The following is a 25,256-nucleotide window of genomic DNA, read 5'->3' on the forward strand; positions in this document are numbered from 1 at the left end:
TGTATTAATAGCTCTGGTGCAGTCATCTCGTCGATGTCTGGATGTGGTGTGTATCCGGCTAAGACCGGCCACGTTGCTCCTGGTCTTCCTAAAGGACCGAGCCTTGTAATGTGATTATTATGTTTTAGGGCGCCATCAAATAAGAGCAAATGCTCTTGGAATTTGAGTGGTACTTCCACCTCCTCGAAAGGAGTGTACGTTTCAGGAGGTTCCTCTACTTTGTAATAGTGGAAGTACTTTGTTACAGCATTTGCTGCTGGAAAATGTATCCATGTATAGTATACCTCTGTCTGCCGATATTCGTGTGCCTCAATTACGAATATGACTGTGCCACCTCTAGGTGTCAGTCCATTTTCTATAAGTTTTAAGGTTATAGATCTCCTTTTGGCGACCGGGATGAGTATTATATCCGGGTCTGCTGTTTGCATGGTAGCATCAGCATCTGCTATTTCAGTAGCTAATCTAATTGCCTCTCTTTCTCCATCACTGTCTCCCATTTTACTGACAGGATGGTATTATTTTTATTTGCAGATCAGGTTTCTTTATGGAAACAGAGATTAGGTGCACAATATTTTGGAACTGTTTTATCCTTCAACGTTGACTAAACCAAGAACCTTACATAGGAGTTCCCTCCTGCGAGGTTTTGGAGGATATTACCTTTCACCCACTCCAGACGTCTTTGGAGTATTTGGGAGAAGGGGTCTGAGTGAGAAAGCACGACTGAGTTACTCTAAATGTCTTACGTTAGTTTTATCGCCCTTTCCAAACACGTTGGGCGCCATGTAGTGTAGCTCCTATTTTCCCAATAGGCTCTGCGCATTGGAATAGTACCTACAGCAGTAAAGGCCTAGGCCAGACGTTAACTAGGTCTACTACTGTCGAAACTAGACTTAATTTTTGGGTTTGCCAGCTAAGCTCAGAGTTCGCTAGAAACTTTCTCGAATGTTCAAGGAAGGATGAACTCCCCTGATTAGACAAGAAGGGATTTAGTTTCTGACAACCATAGAACATGACAACTTTGCTCTCCCCTAATCAAGAGTCAATCTCGAGAGTCGTGTGAGCACAAGGCAATTATTTTACTCAGTCAGTACGTGCATTCTTAGTCTCATCAGAATGTAGAGAAAAGGAAGAGACGGGCGTGTTCAATAAAAGATGTTATTTATTGATCAGTCTCTTTTCTCGTACAAGAGAAATGGATCGATATTATTGCGATACTTATAGTTAAGTAAAGTGCATACATTAGAAGCAATAGTATAAAATAATACTGTAAAAACATTGATATGGTTTCTGAGCCATATGATGTTTAAAATGATTAAAATATATTTACATACACATATACATTTGACTAAACGTACTCAACTGGTGTTTCTAAATACGCCTACCCCGTGTACCTGACCTAAGTCTAATGCGTGGGCGGGAATAGAAAGTTACAGTTTAGTTTAAGTTTGTTTTTGCCAAGTGAATAACTAAAGAATTCTCTAGGAGGGGTTATTCAGTTCTGTACCTGGAATTTAGGATGAATGAGGAATGGTATCTCTTTCTCTGCTCTCGATATTCCAGGCTGCCTGCGAGGGCTGCCCAGAAGCGCCGGTGCTGGGTCTCTCGGCTTGAGATAGCAGCGCGTCTCTCAGCGCGTCAGGAAGGCGGGGCTGCTGCCTGCGGGGTCTGCTTCTGCTCTCGGCTTCGGCAAGTATGGCTGCTCCGTCTTGTCACCACGCGTGTGTTTTGCATAGGGCAAGGTCGGCAATATTTATACCTTAAAGGTGCCGGGATTGACGTAAGGATGGACATAGGTACGTCAATAAAGATGTCATACGACTTGCTCGTTAGCACATTCTTTACTAAAGTTCTCTGTGAAATCAAAACAATGGCCGCACGGATTATCCAGGTTGTCATAGGTTTGATTTGTTATGAGAACGTCGTATGCCTTATCAGGGGCTGGAGGAATGTCGCTTGTCTAATTAGATCTCAAGCGTTATGACCTAATCAGATAACACGTTCCTGTGCCGTAGTGTGACTGCGTCAGATAACGGTATCTGCATCATGGGGGATTTCTTGCCTCATGGGCTGACTGTTAGTTAACTAGCTAGTAAGTTTAACCAGAATAGGGTCAGGAATAGGGGGATCGAATCAGAACCTATAGAAATACACGACAAGGTTGGTGAGGCCCACTGCCTCCCGAAGCCCGAAACCATCCCTCGTTGAAACTCTGAAGGAGACCTGACCACCAGATAGACAAGAAAAAAGCTAAAAAAGCTAAGAAACAACCCATAACAAGCTATCAGTCAGGTCTACTAAAGTCAATAATCTTGAAAATAAACAGGTATCCCATCCCGAGTCAATCCAATTTTTGGTGTGGCTATTTAGATTTGATAAGGCAGTTCAAATTAGATAGTCCCCAGAAACTCCTTGGCCAAGACCTCTGATGTAAAGAACTTGGTCTGCCCCTTACATATCACTTTCAGCTTAGAGGGAGAGAGTAGAAAAACCTGAGCACCCTTAGCCTGAAAGAGAGGAATCAACTGACGAAGGTGCCAACGTCTCTCAACTGTGGCTGGACAGAAATCCGGCCGAACAAAAAATTGGCATCCCTTCGCAGACCGCTCTTTATCAGGTCTGGCAAGATCAAATATTTTCTCACGTGCAAGGAAATTGTTAAAACATATCAAAATATCACGTGGAAAGGTTTTACTAGAGCCAGAAACTGAAATACGGCGTTGCTGAAATGGAAACCGGTGTGCTCGCTGTATTTCTAAATTCCAGTCCCATTGTGTGACTTCTGGGAATGCCTCCGAAAAAAGTTCAACTATGAACTGCTGAGGGTCTTTGCCTTCTAAATTTTCTTTGATTCCTAAAACTCTTAACTTGTTTCTTCTGGCTCGATTTTCTAAATCCGTAAGCTTCCATAGAATATCAGTGCGCTGCTCCTTAATCTCTGTTGTCAGTTCTTTCTGGGCCACTAGTGCATCTTCTAGCGCAGAGATCCGTTCCTCAGCTTCCCCAACTCTAGAGGCAATGTCAGTGCATGTTTTCACCACTCGACGCAGTGAATTCTGTATTCTGCGGCATGCCCCCTGTGTATGGATGTTCTCCTGTCTTGTGGCCTCTCTATGGGAGATAATGGTCTGATAAATTATTGAGAGGGTAATATTCTCAGGAGGTTCTGTTGACGTACCAGAGGGATTAGCTAGTGTAGCCCCATTATTGATTACAGATTGATCTAACATAATATTCTGTAGGCCAGCAGTGTTTATCAGTCCTTTGGAATAGGGGGGAACTTTACGAACTGTGTTAATAGCGCTCACATCATTCAAGTCTTTGGAAGCCTCACTCATGCGCCAATCCCCTGCTTCGCTATCATAATCAGACCATTCAAGCTCAGCATTAAACTCTGGATCCTCCTCAACTGATGAATGACCCGAAGCTGAATAGAATTTATCCGGGGGCTCGGTGCACTCTGACCCCCTTGAATCAAGACCAGACTCTTCGATAATAGCTGTATCATTTATAAATGACAAATTAGGGGTCTGGTCGAGAAGGGGAGCCAGATGGACATCAGATGAAGTAGATGGCTGCACTACAGTTCCCAGCATGCATTGGGGTGGAGGTATTGATACAATACTAGACATATCGGTTGATTTTTGTATAAGAGCAGCCGGTAAATTATTGTATCCCAAGATGTGAGCCGGTGTCTGCACCCCCCTTATCTAATTCATTATTAATTAGATGCTGAGACAGCAATAAGTCAGATTGCTGGGAGTCAGGGTGCAGATCGGAGTCCGGGGTTTCAGTAACGCTAACAAGCGCTAAATCAGGAGTTAATTTTGATAGCTGTGACTGCAACTGATTCAGAAATGCTTTATTCGATTTTAACAGTGTATAAAATCATAAAAGCTTCACAATAAATATACACATTTCATAACATACATAATCACCCTCCATTAAAAACAACTATTTTTGTAAAAGAAAAAGAGCATTAAAATGGTACATCATCGATATAAAGCAATTCATGTTATATACATTAATTATCTCGATTAGGTCGACATTCAATTGTCATCATTAACTTCCGTTTCTTTAAAATGCTTTTTAAAAAGCCAATCATATCCATGATACATTTCTCACTCCCTAATTGTAGCAAGCTTAAATACGCAGGTCTACATTGTCGCCAATAACCCTGTCTCAAATATTGTCTGATCCAGCTTCTGCGTTCAATATAGTAATGTTTACAAAATAAGATCAGATGGAAAGTGGATTGTGTAGACGAATTATCACAAGTACAGGGTGCCAGATTGCGTGACCAGTCATTTCTTAATGGAAACGTTACCAGGCGAAAAAATAGTTCAAATCCGTGTTAATATAAAACGGTCAAAGCCCACGTTACAAATAGATAAATAGGGTTGGATCAGCTGGCATGTCAAGGTAATTTGATGTTGAATGACTGTACATTTCAAGAGTTCACCTGAGATTCTTAGTGTTTCAAAGTGACTCATACATAATCTTTTCAGTTCTTTCCTTTATATCCCGCTGTTATTATCTGGGTAACTGTATAACTCTGGTCTTTGCAAATCTGAGAGGGTATTCTTGACATACATTAACCACGGAATACATTTTACATTATCAAGGGCCATAGCATCCTTTATAATGTCCCGATTAAGTCCCAAGGCTTTCGCCGTCCATACCCTATGCCAGAGTAAGATAGGTTGAAGTTTTATAAGATCGGAGATGTGATCCAGACCTAACTCTGCATGGCAGCTAAATGTTGACGCACCCTGCGGCAGTGCTAATAAATATCTTAGAAAACAGTTTTCAACTATTTGAATAGTTGGTGCATTTTGGATCCCCCAGATACCGGCCCCATATAGAGCGATACTTCTACTTTTTGCCATGTAAATTTTTAGAAGGATTTCCGGTGGTCTTTTACCCAATTGTTTAGAAAAATTCATAACGGCCGCTATAGAGCGTTTAAATAGCAAGGTCCTGGTCTTTATGGCTGCACCCCACGTGCCTGAACCATCGAGCAATACCCCCAGGTAAGGGAAGGTTTTTGTACATCCAACTGTGAGGCCATCCACCTTAATTTCCTTATGTTCGGCCCGCCCCTTTCCACACACCATCATGAATGATTTTTTGGCATTGATTTTTAGCCCCCTTGATCCCATAAAATGATTATATTTTGCTAATGCCCTTTTTGCACCCATCTTTGTTCGGGCCATAAGCACTGTGTTGTCCGCATAGAGGAGTGAGACAGCCTGTCTCTCACCAAATCTCGGGGGGTCAATTGTACTGGCCTCCAATTCCCCCTCCAATGCGTTCGTATAAATGGAGAATAGGAATGGGGCCAGCACACAGCCCTGTCTCACCCCCTTCTCTATGCCGAAAGGCCCAGTGCATTCTCCCTTCATCGCGTATCTCACCCTTGCTGTAGCCCCAGAATACAACTGGCGAAGGAAAGATACTATGGCTGGTTCCACTCCTATTTTCTTCCAGTGTTAGCCATAACTTCGCATGGTCCACACAGTCGAAAGCAGCTGTGAGATCAATGAAGATGGCATATAGGCGGTCTTTCTTTGCCCGTGTGTATTTCCCTTGAATTATTACAAAATTGAGGACCTGTTCCACCGTACCCATCCCCTCTCTAAAACCGTATTGAACAGTACTCAGAATGTTGTTGTCGTTTGTCCATATATGGAGTTTATTTAGGACCACCCTGCCTGCTAGCTTCATAAGGGAGTCCAATAGGGAAATTGGCCTATAATTAGATGGGCTCTCTCTATCCCCCTTTTTGACTATCGGTATTATCACCGATTCAGACCAGGTTTTAATAAATCCTATTGCACAACATGACTGCAAGACACGCGTGCATATTGGGGCCCACAAATCCGGGGTCAACTTAAAGACGTCATTTGGTATTCCGTCAGGGCCCAGGGCCTTATTTCCTTTACTACTATTAATTGCCATCAGAACTTCGTCAAGGCGAATTTCTAGGCCTATCGGTGAGTGGTCCATGGTTGGTGCATCCGTTTCGGTGATAAGACTTGGACTTCCCCCCTCCCTTTTGTAAACATTTGAGAAGAAGTCGATCCTTGCCCTCTCATCAATGGCGACCTCTATTGTTGCCATATTCTCCTTGGTGAAATAAGGGGCTTTAACTGCTTGCCAAAACAGCTTAGGGTTTCTGTTTTCTGAGGCTTGAAGCAGATTTTGCCATGCTTGTTCTTTGAGTTCCCTTTTCCGTTGTGATCTAGCTTGGTTATATGCCCTTCTACAATTTCTTATTAGTTTGTGATCTCTAGGTTTAGCGCTAAGCGCGGCTTTTAGCTTGGTATATGCCTTTGTACATTGGGTATCGAACCACCCCGTGCCACGCTTTTTACTGGTTTTAATAAGGGTATCCTGAATTACCGCAGTGATACTTCCAAAGGCATCCAGTATTTCTTTGTGTGTGGCCTTTTCGTCTAGGCAGACCTGAATGTGTGACAAAGCTTTAGTAATAATCCCCTTGTTTGTTTCCACAGGATCTAATGCCCTCCACTTTAGACTAAAACCATTTAGTCGTGCCAGTGTTACATCCTGCACCCAAGCCAGAGCCTCAATGGTGGTTGATTTATTGGAGACTGGTAGGGTTAGATGAAGTCTAATAGGCATGTGGTCGCTGAGGCCATTTGAGTGGATCTCAAACTTCTCCACCCGGTTATGATGTTTATTATGGACTAGTATGAAATCAATGACCGATGGTAGGCCCCTTGATATGAAGGTCAGGCTAAATACCACCAAAGGAGAGCTCATCATATTTGCAAACCCAAGGTCAAAGGTGGCCATAATGTCATTTATTTTTTCCCCTTTCTCTGAGTGTGTAAAATGATTCGCACTATTACTTCCTTCCCACTCATCTTCTCTGGAACTACATACATGTGAATTACAAATGCTGATGTTAAAATCCCCTCCCCACATAACAATTATATCTCTATCATTGGCAAGGTACAAGTGATTTAAGTCTTCCATCAGATTATTCAATACCTCCACAAAATTTCCTTTTATATTATTATAAAGGTTCACCACCAGCAAGCCTAGCCCCGATATTAGTTGGATGGACACCATTTGATAATAGGGGGAACACTTCAGCATTTTTATCCCCCGCACTCTCAGTAAATTAGATACATATACCCAAATTCCCCCTTTGTGTATACCATGAGCGGAGTATACAGCCGAGATATGAAAAGTCTTGTAGCCATCCAGGTGTTTTTCCCCTATAATCCATGTTTCCTGAATGCAAAGTATATCAAAGTGATTTATAAAGTCCCTCCATACTGTGTTAGAAACCTTGTTCTCCAAACCATTTACGTTCCAGAAAACTACCCTTACCCTATCTCGTGATGCTGCTGCCTTTGTCAGAGGGTGGTTAACATTTTCATTTGACAATGGCACAGCTACCTTTGCCCGGGTCACCACTACACATGCTGGTTTCCCAATGGGCTTATCATCACTTGCTTTGGGGGTAGCTTGTATTCTATTCAAATTAGTTGCATCCGTTTTTGAGGTACTAGGGATTCCACTAACTGCATCGATAAAGACCTCTGCGTAAGGTGTAATTCCTAGTGCTAAATCTTGTGCATTATGGGGTTCTGTTGGTACACCTCCTATTTCATCCCCTTCCAAGGATATTACTACCCTACACCGCTCTGCTTTTGGATGCGGCCCTTATGTTTAATATAGCCCTTGTTCCTTCCGCACCGTCAGTCACAGTTATTTAGACCGGACAATGCTGTAAATCTATTAGGCCCTAAGTACCTATTAAACCCCTGTATACCCCATCTCTGTCCTCCTAGTGTTCCACCCTGGTATCCTTCCTGGCCATGGGGAACTCTCCTCACTTGTTGCCAATTATTCCCGTTAACAGGTCTTGCTTGATTTATGGGTCTGTAGAAGAAGCCTAGCGGTAAGATCTCAATACCTTGACCCCTAACAACCCCCCACATCCCACTTCACTCATAATCCTCTCAACTGGTACTTGGCTATTAAAGTTGATCACCACACAGTCACCCTTTTTTGATTTTCCTAGAACTGCCACGCCAAAACACCCGTCTAACCATTATGATATTCGGCCCAACCACCCTACCCTCTGTTGTATTGCTAGACAGCCAGTGCATAACCTTGTTTCTCAGCTGATTGTAGTTCTCTCTGGCTCCCTCCTTGAGGGGTGGCACATTTCCTAGCACTAAGACCAGTGGTGCAGATTGCGGTGGTAGGTTGAGGGTCCGAAGCTTGGCAGGGGTGCTTGCTAATTCAGCTATGCATCTTGCTCCCTCATCCTGCGTGGAACATGAGTTTACCCCGAGATTCCTCTGCTCTTTAACTTGAGTGTTCTCACTACGTATTTTATTCCCTGTGTTGTTCCCTGAGTCACTCTTTGGTCTGATCAATCGTATCCCCTCAGCTACACTGACTGGTTTCAGACATGGGGTGGGGAGGGTAGGTTTATCCTGCTTACTTTGCTCATTAGCATATCCCCTATTTTGCTTACTAGATTCTGGATTCCCTTGTCCATTTCTATTGTTTGCAACTACCTTATAGAGATTGTCCACCATATCATTTAGGACCTTCAGCCTCTCAATAAGTGGGAGAGTAAATGATCTTAATAGGTGCTCCATATGTGCTATGGTACAAACCCCATCACTATCAGCTGTGGCTCAAAGTTGGTAATCAATCTCTGGGAAGGGTGTAGATAATGCTAGGGGCGAGTTTAGTCTAGGAGGGCTAGGTGGAATAACCTTGGCTTTACTCGAAGATGTTTTCACCAATTTATTAGTAGTTTTTGGGACTTTAGGTTTCCTAACTACATGACGCTTCCCTCCCCTTTTCCTTTTTCCTGCTTGCTTGGAGCACACAGGTCTGCTATCATTTGGCATTGTTTTACTTTTTAATACTATTGAACGGAATTCCTCTAAAGAGACACTATTACAGGTTGACGAGTTATCGTCAATAGTAGATATAGTCTCATTTGGATCATTTCCTGGGGATATCAAATTAACTGCGTTAAGTCTTTGGCCATCAGCAAGCTCTGGTGTACCCGCATCTCTTATCGCACCTAGCGACGACCTTTTTGTTGCACCAAGTTCCAAGGATAGCCGCTTCTCCGCTAATTCTATTTCCTTCCCCAACACCCTGGCTGCCCTTGTGAAGAAGCTTTCTAAGGTCCCAATTGTACTGCCACCTGATCTCATCAGTTCAGTCTTTCTCCCCTTCTTTGATTTCAGGGCCATCTTACTTTAAACTATAGGTGGCCCAAGGTTCACTGTATTTAGGTCACAGTCACGGTCTTCCCTATCTTCTTATCGCCTCTTACCCGTCAGATGCCAAATTTAAAGTGGGGCGGCCCAGCCCAGCCTCCTCTGGCCTCCGAGGGCCACAGAGGGCCCGCCCTTTGCCCGGGCTTGGCCCGGCTGGTCCCGCGTGCGGTCCCGCGAGGCGGGGATGAGGCTGTGCTTTATGCGCCTCCTGGCACGCTTTCGTGATGCACGGCTTCTGGCCGCGTTGCAGGCTGGGGGTTGAAGTCGCTGGGCCCGCTCACCGCACGACCGCGCACTGCTGGAGAAAGTGCGGCAGGGGGAGACAGGCCCGCAGAGGGACTCCGGTGGTCGAAGATCAACAGTACGAACAGCAGGTAGGCTTTCAAACCCCCCGTGATAATCCACAAGGTCTCTTGTCACGGCTGCCCACTCAGCAGGGGACGAGGCTGTGCTTTATGCGCCTCCTGGCGCGCTTTCGTGATGCGCGGCTTCCGGCCGCGTTGCAGGCTGGGGGTTGAAGTCCCTGGGCCCGCTCACCGCACGATCGCGCACTGCTGGAGAAAGTGCGGCAGGGGGAGACAGGCTCGCAGAGGGACTCCGGTGGTCGAAGATAAGCAGTACGAACAGCAAGTAGGCTTTCAAACCCCCCGTGATCATCCACAAGGTCTCTTGTCACGGCTCCCCACTCAGCAGGGGATGAGGCTGCAACTGTAAAGTTAGAGACAAAGTATCCATCTCGATATTTGACTCCTTACCGGCCAGGGACTTCGTTATCTGTTTTCCTCTGGAAGAAGTCTTCTGTTTTTGAAGGGAGAGATTGAACATATGTGGGAGTGTCTGCCCCTTCTTCTCCACCATGTTCTGCCCTTTCTTTGATGCAGGGAGTAAGGGAATGTCAATAGAGGAAGGCGGGGATTTCGAAACACTCCGTTTTGCAGAAGTCACGGCCTCCCCTTCAGGTGCATTCCGTGTGGAGCTGCGAGGCTTCAGTGTAGCTGCCGCGGCTTTTGCTGTAATTTTCGGCGGCATCCCTGGCGTTTGGTTCTGGCTGCCACAACTCGCCGGATGATGATAGCCCCGCCAGATAGAGCCTGACGAGTACAACGCGGGAGGGTGAAGGAGAACACGGCAGCTCCACAGCGATTTGGCGGGGAGTCTCGGTCTGAGGTGTTGCAGACGAAAGATAAGCGCCATGCAGGTAAGCAGAGCAGAGCACGTAGTTTCTATGGAAGTTCCGTTATGAGTTCGGATTGCCCGGGAATGGGATAGCCAGAGCGGGGATGGTGGGGATCCGGGAGACTCCGCACCAGCCTACTCGGCCGAGGTCACAGCTGTCATCTTGCTCCTGCAGCTTGGTTACACTGGGGGTTCCAGCAGCAGCCCAACCCCACATGGTGCCTCAAACTTGAGGTACTAGAAGACCAGGTGTTCCTACATGAGATTCGGGCCGATATTGTTGCATATTTTGCTGATAACACCCAGACCACGAACTCCAGGATGACAGAATGGGAGGCCTTCAAGGCGGTCATTAGTGGGTGATGCATGGCGCTTTCTATTGGGGTGAGGCGCTCGTTACTGTCAGACATAGAATGGGCTGACCAAGCATTGCGCGAGGTGGAACTTCACTGCCCGAACCACCCGAATTCCGCCAAGAGTTGCTTGAAAAGAAGGAAGAGGTGGCAGTACAGGAGGAAAGGTTGAGGTGTTTTGACTATAAGACCTACATGGACAGGACACGCGTGGAGCGGGACCGGGCCGGCACACTCCTGGTGTGGCTGGGCAGCCCAACCCGCAGGGGTAATACAATTATAGAACTCGCAGACTCTGAGGGGTACTCCTTATACCCACAAAATGCCATCAACGATAGGTTCTGAGGCTATTACGAACAGCGCTACTAGAGCTCGGGGCCCTGGGAAGAAGGGGACATAGAGGGCTCTATAGCGGACCTTACTCTGCCTACCTTGGAGGAGGAAGATATGGACCAGCTGGGTCCCCAGCTGGCGGGGGCGATCACGGAACGTGAAGTGAGGGTGGCCATTAAGGCGCTGGCCAGAGGGAAGACCCCGGACACAGACGGGTTCCACAAAGAATTCTATGTGGCGTACATAGAAAAACTGACCCCCAAACTTTTGGAGATGTATGCAGAAGCGGAAGAGAGGGGACACCTGCCAGACACCACTATGGAGGCAGTGGTGATTCCACTTCTGAAGCCCGAAAGGCCTCCCCAGGAATGTGCAACGTATCGGCCCTTATCGATGTTGAATCTCGACTATAAGATTCTTAGTAAGATACTGGCAATGCGGTTATTACCATCCCAGGTACAATGGGATCAGGCAGGATTTATTCCCCGCAGGAGTACGACCTTGAATATTCGTCGCCTGCTATCGGTCCTTGAGCTCGGAGCACACGACAATCGGACAGGGGCAGTGCTTAATATCGACATAGAAATGGCCTTTGATAGCCTTGAGTGGGGTTCTTGCACGCTGTTCTGAACAAGATGGGCCTTGAACGAGGGTTCCTGCGAGGAGTACAGTTGTTGTATGCAGACCCAGTGGCGAGAGTCAGCACTGGAAGCACGATATCGGGGCAGTATTCGGTGGAGAGGGGTACGCGCCAAGGGTGTCCTGTCAGCCCCCTGCTGTTCGCCCTGGCTATGGAGCCACTGGCATGGGGGGCAAGATCGGACAAAGATTACTATGGACTGCAGTTGGGGCAACAGAGGCAAAATATAGCACTGTACGCAGATGACCTTCGCATGTTTCTGCGGCGGCGGGGGGGATCTGCCGGGGGCACGGAGGATGATGGACGAGTTCGGGGCCCTCTCGGGCTTTAGAGTGAACTGACAGAAGTCTAGTTTGTTCCAGGTGATGGCGGACATGCTGCCACCTGGGTGACTTGAGATGGACGTCATGCTGCTTCCGATATTTGGGAGTGCGCATTTTCCACGACATGGCAGATGTAAAAGAGGGGAATATAGAACAAGTGTGGTGCTCCCTAAGGGATAGCATGACCTTCTGGGGAAAGCTTCCTCTTTCCATGGTGGGCCGTCTCTCACTCCTTAAAATGGTGGCTCTCCGTCGGCTGCTGTACTTCTTTATCACACTACTAGTGTGGATCTCGGCAGCCTGGTTCCGGGAACTGGATTCATGCCTATCGCCATTCATATGGTGAGCGGGCCGGAGGCAAGTAGCCCTGAGCACGCTAAAACAACCCCGATCAGAGGGGGGGCCTAGCACTGCCAGATATGGAGACATACTATATGGCAGGACAAATGCAGAGGTTCACGCAGGGGGTGGTGGGAAGCATTGATAAGGACAGAGGAGTTCCACCCTTCACTCCGGACAGGATGTGGGTGTTCCACACACTCTTAGGAACTGCTTGACCAAGACAGGCTAGTAGTAACAAGCATAGTGTGATCAGACGGTGTTGGAGTCGGTACCGACAGAAACCCAGGACGAAACGCCCCTACTCGCCAGAAATAGTGATTACAAAACTGAGTGCCCTACCCTGTGGAGGAAATTGGCATGGTATAGATGACTGGGTGCAGGCGGTGGCTACAAAGGTGGGAAATCTTTTCTGGGATGGGGAGCTGCTCTCTTTTGAGGACTTTAGTACTGACTGTGGTGTTCCCCAGGGGCATTTCCTACTCTATGGGGCAGTAAAGGAGGCTATGAGGCGACACTGGGGGACGGGTACGACGGAACGGGAGTGACAAGCCACCTGCGAATATATAAGCCTGGCCGGGGGAACCATCAAGGCGGTCGCATGTCTTTGTAGGGCCATAGGGAGTGATACCATATTGCCGCTAGACCGGTTGAAAAACCAATGGGAGGGTGACATCCCCAGTCCGATAGCGGACAAAGATTGGGAGAAAGTACTTGAACGAGCGGTGAAGGTCTCCAGAAATGCCTGCTTTAACCTGACTAGCTTGTATATGTTCCACTGGGCTTATCTGACCCTGGAACTTATCAACAGATATTTTGCCAGGGAAGACGCCCAATGGCCGAGGTCTGATATGGTGGGAGCAACATACATCCACATGGTGTGGAGCTGTACTTCACAAGTCTGAAATCCTACTGTTCGGCAGAGGCACACAGGCTTGGGACAACAGCTGGTGGCCGAGTGACCTGGGCTCGCCTCCCAACCCTACTGCAAAAGCCAAAAATCTAGGCATAACACTGGATAAGGACTTATCCATGAAATCCCATGTCTCCATAGTTTGCGGCAGAGGCTTCGGGCTATTGAAGATGCTTAGACGAGTCTTCCCCTGGGTTCCGACAGAGTGCAGGAAAACACTAGTCCAGTCACTATTGATGAGTAGGCTGGACTATGGTAACTCCCTGTTTGTGGGAATGGCAGATTACCTTTTCTCTAAATTGCAGATGGTTCAGAATGCCGCGGCCAAAGCCATCTGTAATAAAAGAAAATACGACTCAGCCAAAAACTGCATGCGTGAGCTTCATTGGCTCCCAATGCGACAACGAGCCACTTTTAAACTACTATGTATTTCACACAAAGTACTTCACGACACAGGCCCCAACATCCTACATGACAAGATTAGATTCCATAAACCCTCATGGAACCTACGATCTATAATGTCAGGTAGAGCTTCCACCACCCGAGCACGGACTGTCAGGATGGGAGAACGGGCCTTCTCTCACATTGCCGCAACAAAATGGAATGAGTTACCTTCTAACCTTAGAACAAATGACTGCTTCCTCTCATTTAGGAAACAACTAAAGACAGTTCTCTTCCCCAGATCAGATCAATAATCCTCAACCAGAGCTGCTATCGAATCACTTGCCACCTCTCCTCAGCGCCGTGATGTCCTTCCAAGGATGAATGTTAGCGCTTTACAAATAAATAAATACAAATAAATAAATACAAATTAGCACGTTACTGGCAAGACGTGACGCAGGAGACGGCTAGGATCACAAAGAGGGTGATCCCATGCACAGCGACACATGTACTACTGGGTTTGTTTCCACACTGCCAAAACCAGATCCACGGACAGGTTCCAGGATCTCGCCTTTGTCCTAGCAAAGCGGGAAAATACTTGTAAATGGAAAGATCTGAGGGGCCTCAGTGTACAGGGGTGGAAGCGGGAGCTGGTAAAAGGTGCGGCATGTGAGAGCAGGGTCCTTCTGAGGAATGCAAAGTGGGGGAAGGCTTGGGAGGCGTTGATGAATGACACACAGCGAGATGGGCAGGCATCTGAAGCTTCTACCCCTGAGAGGCCACCACTACAGGAGCTTCCCTAGCGGCAGAGACAAGGGGAGAGAGCAAAGGAGATCCAGAACAGGGATGGCCATATAGCATTCTTTTCAGAGGAGGGTAACTACTGACCGGGGGGCACCTGCGGTGGAATCTCACACACGATCTGGTACGGGCGGTACATTTCCGAGCTATGGAAGTACAATGAAGACAGCAGTGCGGGGGGAACCTAGTTAATTGTTTGGTTTTATGTGGGGGAGGGGAGAACACGAGGATCCTGCAAAATTCCTTATCCGGGCAACAGGAGGAGAAGATGGAAAAATGAACTCCAGCTGAAAGGGGCCACGGAATCTGTTCTAAGATAAATTGACAATGGCTACGGCCAGAATGTATGTGTATCACTATGCATAACTACACAGATTGATATTAAAAACCTATATAGTTTGTTTAAAAAAAAATAATCAAAGTCACATTTTTCCTAAAAAGAATACTAATAATCTGAAAGTGCGGTGAATCAAGATAAGTCTTACCTATTCTACTGGTCAATGTTGTTGAAACCAGAGTTAGTAAACCTCCCCTAGCATAGCTACATATCGCTACATTGGCTGATGTATGAATGGAAAAATAGCCATTTATAGGTGCAGGCTCTCTCATCCAGGCTTCCTGAAAACATATAATGCTATATTTCTGAATAAAAGTGACCCATTGCTCAGATTTTAATTTATTGGACAGTGGACGGCTGGCTCACAACCATCTGGAGCCACTGTAACGGTGTCAATTGGGCCCCAGGTTGATCCAACACTCCTTGTGACATGACATTGAAAGGAGGTAGAGGAGTCTCTATTGGGTCAGGAGAATTAGAGCTGGCTACCTGGGACATCGCAATAGGTGTTAAGTTATCCATAGCACACTAAGGGGCGTCAGACAATGTATATTTTAGCTCATACATACTTATAATGTCCAACACTACTCATGGCCGAGAAATGTAGTCATTCTACATAATCTAATGGGGAAAAGTGATTAAAAGTTGGATTTGTAAAGTCAGGTAACATTTTAGCAGCTGTTGGTAATAGCCCATATCCCCTATGTACTTGTGGCTTGTAGAAGTACCCTAATGGTACTGCCTGAATTGAACTACTTGAGTTATTGCGCCAAGAAAGCCCATCCATAAAGCAATGGACTAGTGACCTGTTCCCAAAATGACCACAATACAATCGCCTAACGCCGTTTCTGTCCATGAGCCCACTCATGAGACCCATTCAAAATTATTTACATTGTAATACAAATTATCACTTTCTGACCAGTCCGCTGCTTTTGCTAACCAGCGCACAGTTTTGTTCTTTAGCTGCTTCCAGTCTTCTTCCTTACTGGATGAAAAGGGAGGCACATTTTTAAGGACGATCATGTATGGGGTAACTTCAGAAGGTAGATGGAGTAGTCTCTCATGGTTCTTCTGAGAGCAACTAAACAATTATTATGTTGTCTATCAAAAAACATGGCCCTCCATTCTGTCTTTGCCTGGATATTGTATCTAAGTGACCACCAACAGATGCAGGTGCTTCATTTATTTGCGGCTTCACCCTATGTGTTAAAATGTCAGTGGTATTGGCAAAGCAATCTTTTGCTGGTGGAGCTGGGGAAGAAAGTGCTATACAGTGGAGGTTTCTGAATGAGGGCGTCGGGGCTCTGCCCCCTATTTTAACACCCAAGAGTCAGCAATTGTAAACATGAAAACAAAGTATTTATGTGGTTAAACAAAAAGTACTCGCACCTCTTGCTTGGGGCCGTGGCTTGCTCTTATAATGAGTCACGTGACACACTAACAGAGATGCCTCAGCGTCATGCTTATGCATTGGATTCCAAATGGACTTGCCCTGAGCCAGTAGTATTTGCTGTGCAGAGGTCTGTGAGGTCAGCAGCTCAGCAAAGAAATAGCCTCGAGGACCAGTCTCTATACCCTAATGAAGTGAGAGTAAAGTTAGTCCCGGACACTTCAGGCTGAAGCCCTATAGTGCCAGGTGCTTCACGTCAGTCAGGGAGTGGCGAGGATGGTCACGCCTACCTTTCCCAACTCATCACAAGGGGTGTGTCTATCTCTGTGATGATTTGGAAAGGGTGTGTCTATCTCTGTGACAAGATGGAACAGGGTGGGGTTGAGGCTGCAGGCAGGAAGCTGAAAAATGGATTCTGCACAGTTTCTCTTCTGCACAGACTTGAGGTGTGCTTCCCGCGCTGCTTGTTGCAGGCCTGTGTTGAGTGTGGATGCCATGATTTGCAGCTCCGGTGTCTGCCAGGAGGAGGATGAAGCAGACAAGTGGGTGCCCACCTTCAGGTGCATGTTGACATCAACAGCCTCCCTGATCGGACTGTTCATCACCAAGATGACAAAGAGAACAGTGACCGAAAGAGACAGCCTGTCGAGTTAATGGAAGATAGTTCAGCGACTCAACAGGCAAGAAAAAGTGTGCATATCTTATTTTGCATCTAAATATTTTGTACTGTGTATTCAAACCCTTGTTGGTGCTTCCACACTGCTGCCCATGCAACAAATATGCTCAGAGTATGGCTATTGTTGGCTCTTTGCCTAATTTCTTCTCCACCTGTGTTGGACTTGGGCCTTAGGGCAGGTTCACCCCTAATCTTTTTGCTTTTATTTGTGACCCAGTGTTAGTGATTTTTGGGTCTTGGCGCACTTTTTCCCTGTGCCCCAGAGTAAAGTGCGTGCGTGTAGTATGGCTGGCCTGCTCTCCCATAGGAATGCATGGGGAATGTGTGTCCATGTTAGTTCCTGATGTGTGGGGAGTGCAGGCTCGAGTTTGGTATGTGTGAACTCGTATGTGTCTAGAAGGGAAGTGCTACTTCTGGACATTGATGTATGTGTGCAGTGAGGGTGCTGGAGCGTGATTGGCTGGAGCTGGCTGGCATGCCAGGCTCCAGGAAGTCTGGATGGGACTGCCCGGTGGTGAGTGTGAGATCAGCATGAGTGATGTGTGGGAGGAGTGCACCTGGGTCCTGGATGGGCTGGGTTTTCCCCCACACAATGCTGGCTCCGCCCCCCTGTGGTTTGTCTAACGACCCAAGCCTCCCCAGTGAATGAAAGGGGTGGTTGGGCCATCAAGGGTACTCCCAAGCCAGCTGCAACTGGTTTCCCCCCACCCTGCACCCTGAAACAAAGGATTTCTCTGTATAATAATGGAGCTGTGTCCCCACAGAAATTGTTCTACTTTTGGATCCTTGCCAGAGGGGGCTGTTGCTGCTGCTGGGGCCAGGAGGACCGCCACTTGGCTTGTCTTCCTGCCTGGAGACCCATTGTGCTGGCTCTGGCCCTGCCTTGCCCCCTGCCTGCCTCCAGACCCTGCTGGAGCTTTGCTTTTGACCAGAGCGCCTAGAAGCGCTTTATTCCTCCCCTCAGCGCTGGGAGCGCTTTGCTTATATTTCTAGCGCTGTGAGCGCTTTATTTTGTCCCTGAAGCGCTGGGGAGCGCTTTTTGTGCAGCCGGTGCCCACCCGGCATCTGCCCGTTTTATTTTGCCGATTTTCGGCATAGCGAGTGCCTACCTCGCTTTATATTTAATTTGGAGGTCGGTGCCCACCCGGCATTGCCCCGTCCGTGGATATTTAAATTATCACGAGGGAGCCCACTCCTCGGATACTGAGAGCCCGCCTGCCTGCCTGATACGAGCCGCCGCGCTGCCCGCGGCAACCCGGAAGTACTGGCCTGACCGGCTAATTGCAGCGTGGCCTCCAGGAGGCCAACCGGAAGTCCCGCCCTGCCGCCGCAGAGCGAGAGGGAGCCCAGTGTCCGATCCTCGGCGAGGCTCTCAGGACGGAGAGAGCCCCGCCCGCTGCCCAGCAGTAGGAGACCGGCAGAGAGTGCTTCCCCGCCCCCGCAGACCCAGCGAGACCCGGTGAGTGAGGGACAGGGTTCTCTCTTTACTTAGAGCGGCCCGGTTGGGAGAGGGCCGCTCCAACGTGCACCGCATTCCTTTGTGAAGGAGCCGAGTGAGGCTCTTCTGGGCATTCTGCTGTTGCCCCTACTCTGAGTCCCCCGTGAGGGACTCCATCCAAGCCCCCACCAGTGCGGAGGAGCCCCGAGGCTCCTGGGGGCCATTCGTTCTTTGAGCCCAGAGAGGCTCGAGGGCCAGTGCAGCGTGTAGAGCCACAAGGCTCCCAGCCCCAGGCAGTTGTATGTAGAGCCCAGAGAGGCTCTGAGGGGCATTTCATTGTTTTAGAGCGCAGAAGCTCTATTGTGCCAGCATATTGATTTTGCGAGCCCAGAGAAGGCTCACAGCGCCCACCTTTGTTCTAGCGCCCCAGAGAGGCTCTTGGGCGCCATTCATTGTTCCTGAGCCCACGAGGCTCCAACGTTGCCCAGCCTTATTCACAACTGTCCAGCACTTAGTGGACAGTTGCTACGTTTAGGCTTGTGTGCTGTGCTGCCTGCGCAGCTTCCCTGACATTTGGACTCAGGGCATCCCCGCCCTTGCGAGGCCAGTTGGCCTGAGGGACAGTTCTAGTGTTGTGCCATGTGCACCCTGCGCATTGTGATTTACTTGTTAATTTGATTCCTGCGCAAATGTTCTACCTGCACCTCTGAATGTGTTTTAATGTTTCATGTGCAATTGTCTATGTTATTACCTTTGCTAAAAGTGACCTGCTTAGGTGATTCTTTATGTTTTTATTCCCCTTTGCTAAAAGTGACCTGCCTAGAGGAATGTTTGTTTTTACCTTTGCTAAAAGTGACCTGCTTAGGTGATTCCTTATGCTTTTATTTCCCTTTGCTAAAAGTGACCTGCTTAGAGGAATGTTGATGTTTTATTGCCTTTGCTAAATGTGACTTGCTTAGGTGATTATTTTAGGTTTCCTTCCCTTTGCTAAATGTGACTTGCTTAGGTGATGGTTTTCCTTCCATAGGTCCTGATGATAAGGTCCTAGTTCCCTGCGTGATTTCCCTACAGTGTTTAGGGTGGCGTAGGAGGTATTTACCCTTTACCAGTAGTTACTGGTTGTGTGCTGCATTTACTATTTTGGTGCTACAGTCATTATATGTTTATGTGCTAAGTGTTATACCTACAAGTATTATTTCTAACAAGTGCCTACCCCTGACAGTGGTCCATGTGGCCCTGTCCTGTACATAATCCCTTGTAAATTCTGCCCGTGCCTGTTGGCACATTGTAAAGTTGTGTGTTATCTAATGTGTTTTTACTATAATACAAAGGCTATTTTTATATAACCTTGTGTGGAGTTTCCTTTGTGGTGGGCCTTGGGTGTTGTTGCTGGGGTGCGTGCGCGAATACTTAACTCATACCGCCTCCAAGTTTAGCCTTGCTGCTCGCGCCACGTTACCTAGAGGGTGAGCAGGGGTTGCCTTGGTGTGTGACTCCCTTGCCCTGACTTAGAAATGGTGATCCCTGGTAAGCTCAGACCCCCAGGTTCCCTGTGTCAAACTCTTCTTGAGAACGTCCGCCAAAATGGAGCCTGTTTTTGATCTCTGTTGTCTTTTTAGGTACAGTAGGTCAGAGCTGGTCAGATTCTGTGAAGAGGGAGGCATGGAGGTGAGTGAGTCGGATACTCAGTCCCAGCTTAGGGACAGCCTGATCCAATGGCAAAAGGGTCAGTGGGATCTTGAGCACAGTGAGAGAGAGAGGGCCCGGGCCGCACGTCATGAGGATGGTGAGTCTGTTGGGAGCCCTGAAGAATGTGGAGTGAATGAGGATGACAGTGAATGGGCACCAGCAGATAGTGAGAACCCCATAGATAGGGAGTCCCTTGCTGGGTCCAGTGCCAGTACCAGCGCCCCATCCCTTGTCCTGTCCCCAGAGGAGTGGTTGGATAGGAGGGAAGAGCGGGAACATCAGCTAGCGATGGAACAGCTCAGGTTGGAGCGCGCCAAGTTAGAGGCTGAGAGGGCCTTGTTCAGGGAGAAGGTAACCCTAGAGAGTAGGTTATCCCCTGAGTGCAATTTTGATTTTCTGGATTCCCCAGGGAGGGTTGAGTCCAGTGGTGGCAGCTATTTAAGTGTTAGTATAGATAGTCCCACTCCCAGTTCCCCGAGTACTGTACCTGTTCCGCCAGAGGAGGAGTGTCGGTTGAAGTTCAGGAACCGTAGGAAACTGCCTCACCAGGATTGGGAGGATTATGCCGATGATTGTCATGATGCAGTGATTGATTGGTTAAAGGTTCACGGGGAATCTGAGTTAGATGGACTGCTCAACCTAGTTATCAGGGAGCAACTGCTCAGTGTTGTGTGTCCAGAGTTGCGCCAGCACCTGCTGGAGTTGAGATGTTTTTGTCCTTGGGACCTTGCAAAGGAAGCAGAGCGCTGGGACAGTGCGAGAGGTTCTTTAGAGTCACTGGTGAGTGATTCCAACAATAGTGGGTCAGGTGTCCTCCAGCCCAGCGTGGTGGAGGAGGGTGAGAGTAGCCCAGCTAGGTCCCAGGTTAGTGAGGAGGGTGTAGGGGCTGACTGCCTGTCTCAGTGGAGCGGGAGTGAGTGTGTGACCGAGAGTCCCCAGATGCCCGAAGCCCTGTCACAGAGCCTGGATGGTTTCTTTAGGGAACACCAGGATGGGAACCTAAGCTTGCCTGTTAGTTCACTTGAGGGAGATCTCCTAGTGCGTAGAGGACCTGGAGCATCTGTAAGCGGAGCTTCTATGGTTCTAGAGTCTGGCAGTACCGCTCCAGTAGGGAGGGTACAGGAGTCCAGCGAAAGGAGTGATTGGGGGATAGTATGTGAGTCCCCAGAAGTCCTGGAGTGCCAGGCATTGGTTCCACCAAAGGTTCTAGACCGGAGGTTGGAAGGCCAGGTTCAGGATCAGCCTGACCTGAAGGGTGGGACTACTGTAATCAGTGTCCTGACCAGTTATTTTTCCAGAGGTACCGCCCCGGTTGGGAGGGAGCAGGACTCTGGAAGGGGGTGCAGAGGGTGGGAGAGCCCACCTCTGACCCCGGTGCAACCTGTGGGGTTAAACCCAAGGTTGGGAGAATGTTGTTTAGAGGGAACCCCTCGCAGGAGGAGGAGGAACCCTAGAAGAAGAGGTAGGGGGAGGAGAGCCTTCCCTGAGACTCCTGGTCCGCCTGAGGTTGTAGACCCTAGGTTGGAGAACCAGTGGCAGTCTAGCCCTGTCTTGCAGACAGGAAGGGTGGAGAGTGGCTATTATGTGCCAGGGGTTACTACCCCCCACTTTGTGAGTAGGCAGGATCCAGTGGTACCTGGATGGCCTAGGGCCTGGTCCTGGCCGAGGGCAGCTGGAGAGTATCAGTGGGGTACCCCAGTTAGTCCCTACAGTAGTTTTAGAAGGAACCCTAGGGGTTCACCGTGGCGTAAAACAGGAGGGTGTCCCTGCAGTTGTGGGCCCGCGCCCGTGTTTTATCGCCCCAAGCAGGGAAGTCCATCACGGTGGTGATTGGTCTGCCCTGCGTTTTGGCTGGAAGAGGGTCGTGTTGGACTTGGGCCTTAGGGCAGGTTCACCCCTAATCTTTTTGCTTTTATTTGTGACCCAGTGTTAGTGATTTTTGGGTCTTGGCGCACTTTTTCCCTGTGCCCCGTGAGTAAAGTGGGTGCGTGTAGTATGGCTGGCCTGCCATCCCATAGGAATGCATGGGGAATGTGTGTGTCCATGTTAGTTCCTGATGTGTGGGGAGTGCAGGCTCGAGTTTGGTATGTGTGAACTCGTGAGAATGAATGCTGCGCAATGGTATGTGCGGCTTGTATGTGTCTAGAAGGGAAGTGCTACTTCTGGACATTGATGTATGTGTGCAGTGAGGGTGCTGGAGCGTGATTGGCTGGAGCTGGCTGGCATGCCAGGCTCCAGGAAGTCTGGATGGGACTGCCCGGTGGTGAGTGTGAGATCAGCATGAGTGATGTGTGGGAGGAGTGCACCTGGGTCCTGGATGGGTTGGGTTTTTCCCCACACAATGCTGGCTCCGCCCCCCTGTGGTTTGTCTAACGACCCAAGCCTCCCCAGTGAATGAAAGGGGTGGTTGGGCCATCAAGGGTACTCCCAAGCCAGCTGCAACTGGTTTCCCCCCACCCTGCACCCTGAAACAAAGGATTTCTCTGTATAAAAATGGAGCTGTGTCCCCACAGAAATTGTTCTACTTTTGGATCCTTGCCAGAGGGGGCTGTTGCTGCTGCTGGGGCCAGGAGGACCGCCACTTGGCTTGTCTTCCTGCCTGGAGACCCAGTGTGCTGGCTCTGGCCCTGCCTTGCCCCCCTGCCTGCCTCCAGACCCTGCTGGAGCTTTGCTTTTGGCCAGAGCGCCTAGAAGCGCTTTATTCCTCCCCTCAGCGCTGGGAGCGCTTTGCTTATATTTCTAGCGCTGTGAGCGCTTTATTTTGTCCCTGAAGCGCTGGGGAGCGCTTTTTGTGCAGCCGGTGCCCACCCGGCATCTGCCCGTTTTATTTTGCCGATTTTCGGCATAGCGAGTGCCTACCTCGCTTTATATTTAATTTGGAGGCCGGTGCCCACCCGGCATTGCCCCGTCCGTGGATATTTAAATGATCACGAGGGAGCCCACTCCTCGGATACTGAGAGCCCGCCTGCCTGCCTGATACGAGCCGCCGCGCTGCCCGCGGCGACCCGGGAGTACTGGCCTGACCGGCCAATTGCAGCGTGGCCTCCAGGAGGCCAACCGGAAGTCCCGCCCTGCCGCCGCAGAGCGAGAGGGAGCCCAGCGTCCGATTCTCGGCGAGGCTCTCAGGACGGAGAGAGCCCCGCCCGCTGCCCAGCAGTAGGAGACCGGCAGAGAGTGCTTCCCCGCCCCCGCAGACCCAGCGAGACCCGGTGAGTGAGGGACAGGGTTCTCTCTTTACTTAGAGTGGCCCCGGTTGGGAGAGGGCCGCTCCAACGTGCACCGCATTCCTTTGTGAAGGAGCCGAGTGAGGCTCTTCTGGGCATTCTGCTGTTGCCCCTACTCTGAGTCCCCCGTGAGGGACTCCATCCAAGCCCCCACCAGCGCGGAGGAGCCCCGAGGCTCCTGGGGGCCATTCGTTCTTTGAGCCCAGAGAGGCTCGAGGGCCAGTGCAGCGTGTAGAGCCACGAGGCTCCCAGCCCCAGGCAGTTGTATGTAGAGCCCAGAGAGGGTCTGAGGGGCATTTCATTGTTTTAGAGCGCAGAAGCTCTATAGTGCCAGCATATTGATTTTGCGAGCCCAGAGAAGGCTCAAAGCGCCCACCTTTGTTCTAGCGCCCCAGAGAGGCTCTTGGGCGCCATTCATTGTTCCTGAGCCCACGAGGCTCCAACGTTGCCCAGACTTATTCACAACTGTCCAGCACTTAGTGGACAGTTGCTACGTTTAGGCTTGTGTGCTGTGCTGCCTGCGCAGCTTCCCTGACAATTGGACTCAGGGCATCCCCGCCCTTGCGAGGCCAGTTGGCCTGAGGGACAGTTCTAGTGTTGTGCCATGTGCACCCTGCGCATTGTGATTTACTTGTTAATTTGATTCCTGCGCAAATGTTCTACCTGCACCTCTGAATGTGTTTTAATGTTTCATGTGCAATTGTCTATGTTATTACCTTTGCTAAAAGTGACCTGCTTAGGTGATTCTTTATGTTTTTATTCCCCTTTGCTAAAAGTGACCTGCCTAGAGGAATGTTTGTTTTTACCTTTGCTAAAAGTGACCTGCTTAGGTAATTGTTTATGTTTTATCCCCTTTGCTAAAAATGACCTGCTTAGAGGATTGTTTATGTTATTACCTTTGCTAAAAGTGACCTGCTTAGGTGATTCCTTATGCTTTTATTTCCCTTTGCTAAAAGTGACCTGCTTAGAGGAATGTTGATGTTTTATTGCCTTTGCTAAATGTGACTTGCTTAGGTGATTATTTTAGGTTTCCTTCCCTTTGCTAAATGTGACTTGCTTAGGTGATGGTTTTCCTTCCATAGGTCCTGATGATAAGGTTCTAGTTCCCTGCGTGATTTCCCTACAGTGTTTAGGGTGGCGTAGGAGGTATTTACCCTTTACCAGTAGTTACTGGTTGTGTGCTGCATTTACTATTTTGGTGCTACAGTCATTATATGTTTATGTGCTAAGTGTTATACCTACAAGTATTATTTCTAACAAGTGCCTACCCCTGACAGTGGTCCATGTGGCCCTGTCCTGTACATAATCCCTTGTAAATTCTGCCCGTGCCTGTTGGCACATTGTAAAGTTGTGTGTTATCTAATGTGTTTTTACTATAATACAAAGGCTATTTTTATATAACCTTGTGTGGAGTTTCCTTTGTGGTGGGCCTTGGGTGTTGTTGCTGGGGTGCGTGCGCGAATACTTAACTCATACCGCCTCCAAGTTTAGCCTTGCTGCTCGCGCCACGTTACCTAGAGGGTGAGCAGGGGTTGCCTTGGTGTGTGACTCCCTTGCCCTGACTTAGAAATGGTGATCCTTGGCGTGAGCATTGGCCGGCCGGGGGTCCCGTTTCTAACAACCTGGTGCACTGTGGTACGATCAGCAAGCGCATTCACCTCTTTATTTTCTAAACCAAGGAGCATAACAGTCGGACTGGGCCTCTTGTTTCAAGTCACTGTAGAAAGTTAAAGACTTGAGGGGACAGTCACCACGTGTTATTAAAGCACAGAGATAAGCAGGCTACTCCAAATTCACACAAGCTTTAATTAAAAGTGTGAAAATAATGCATTGCAGGACTGAAAGATATAACCCATTCCATTCTTGCTGCACCTTTTAAAATTATTTCAAACACTTCAGGACAACTTGTATAATGTCAATGTGGGCACATTTCAGTGTCTGTAGACTTGTTTTTCA

At 48.6% G+C, this 25,256-nt stretch overlaps 1 protein-coding gene across 3 annotated transcripts in view; it reads right to left on the minus strand.

Moving 5' to 3' along the window:
* The window catches only part of DNAH17 (dynein axonemal heavy chain 17), a 12,633,448-nt gene that overhangs the window by 11,258,022 nt on the left and 1,350,170 nt on the right, over positions 1-25,256 (minus strand). The gene's annotated exons all lie outside the window — the stretch shown is intronic.

The sequence above is a fragment of the Lissotriton helveticus genome, chromosome 7, assembly GCF_964261635.1.
Source record: "Lissotriton helveticus chromosome 7, aLisHel1.1, whole genome shotgun sequence".
Classification (NCBI taxonomy): Eukaryota; Metazoa; Chordata; class Amphibia; order Caudata; family Salamandridae; genus Lissotriton; species Lissotriton helveticus.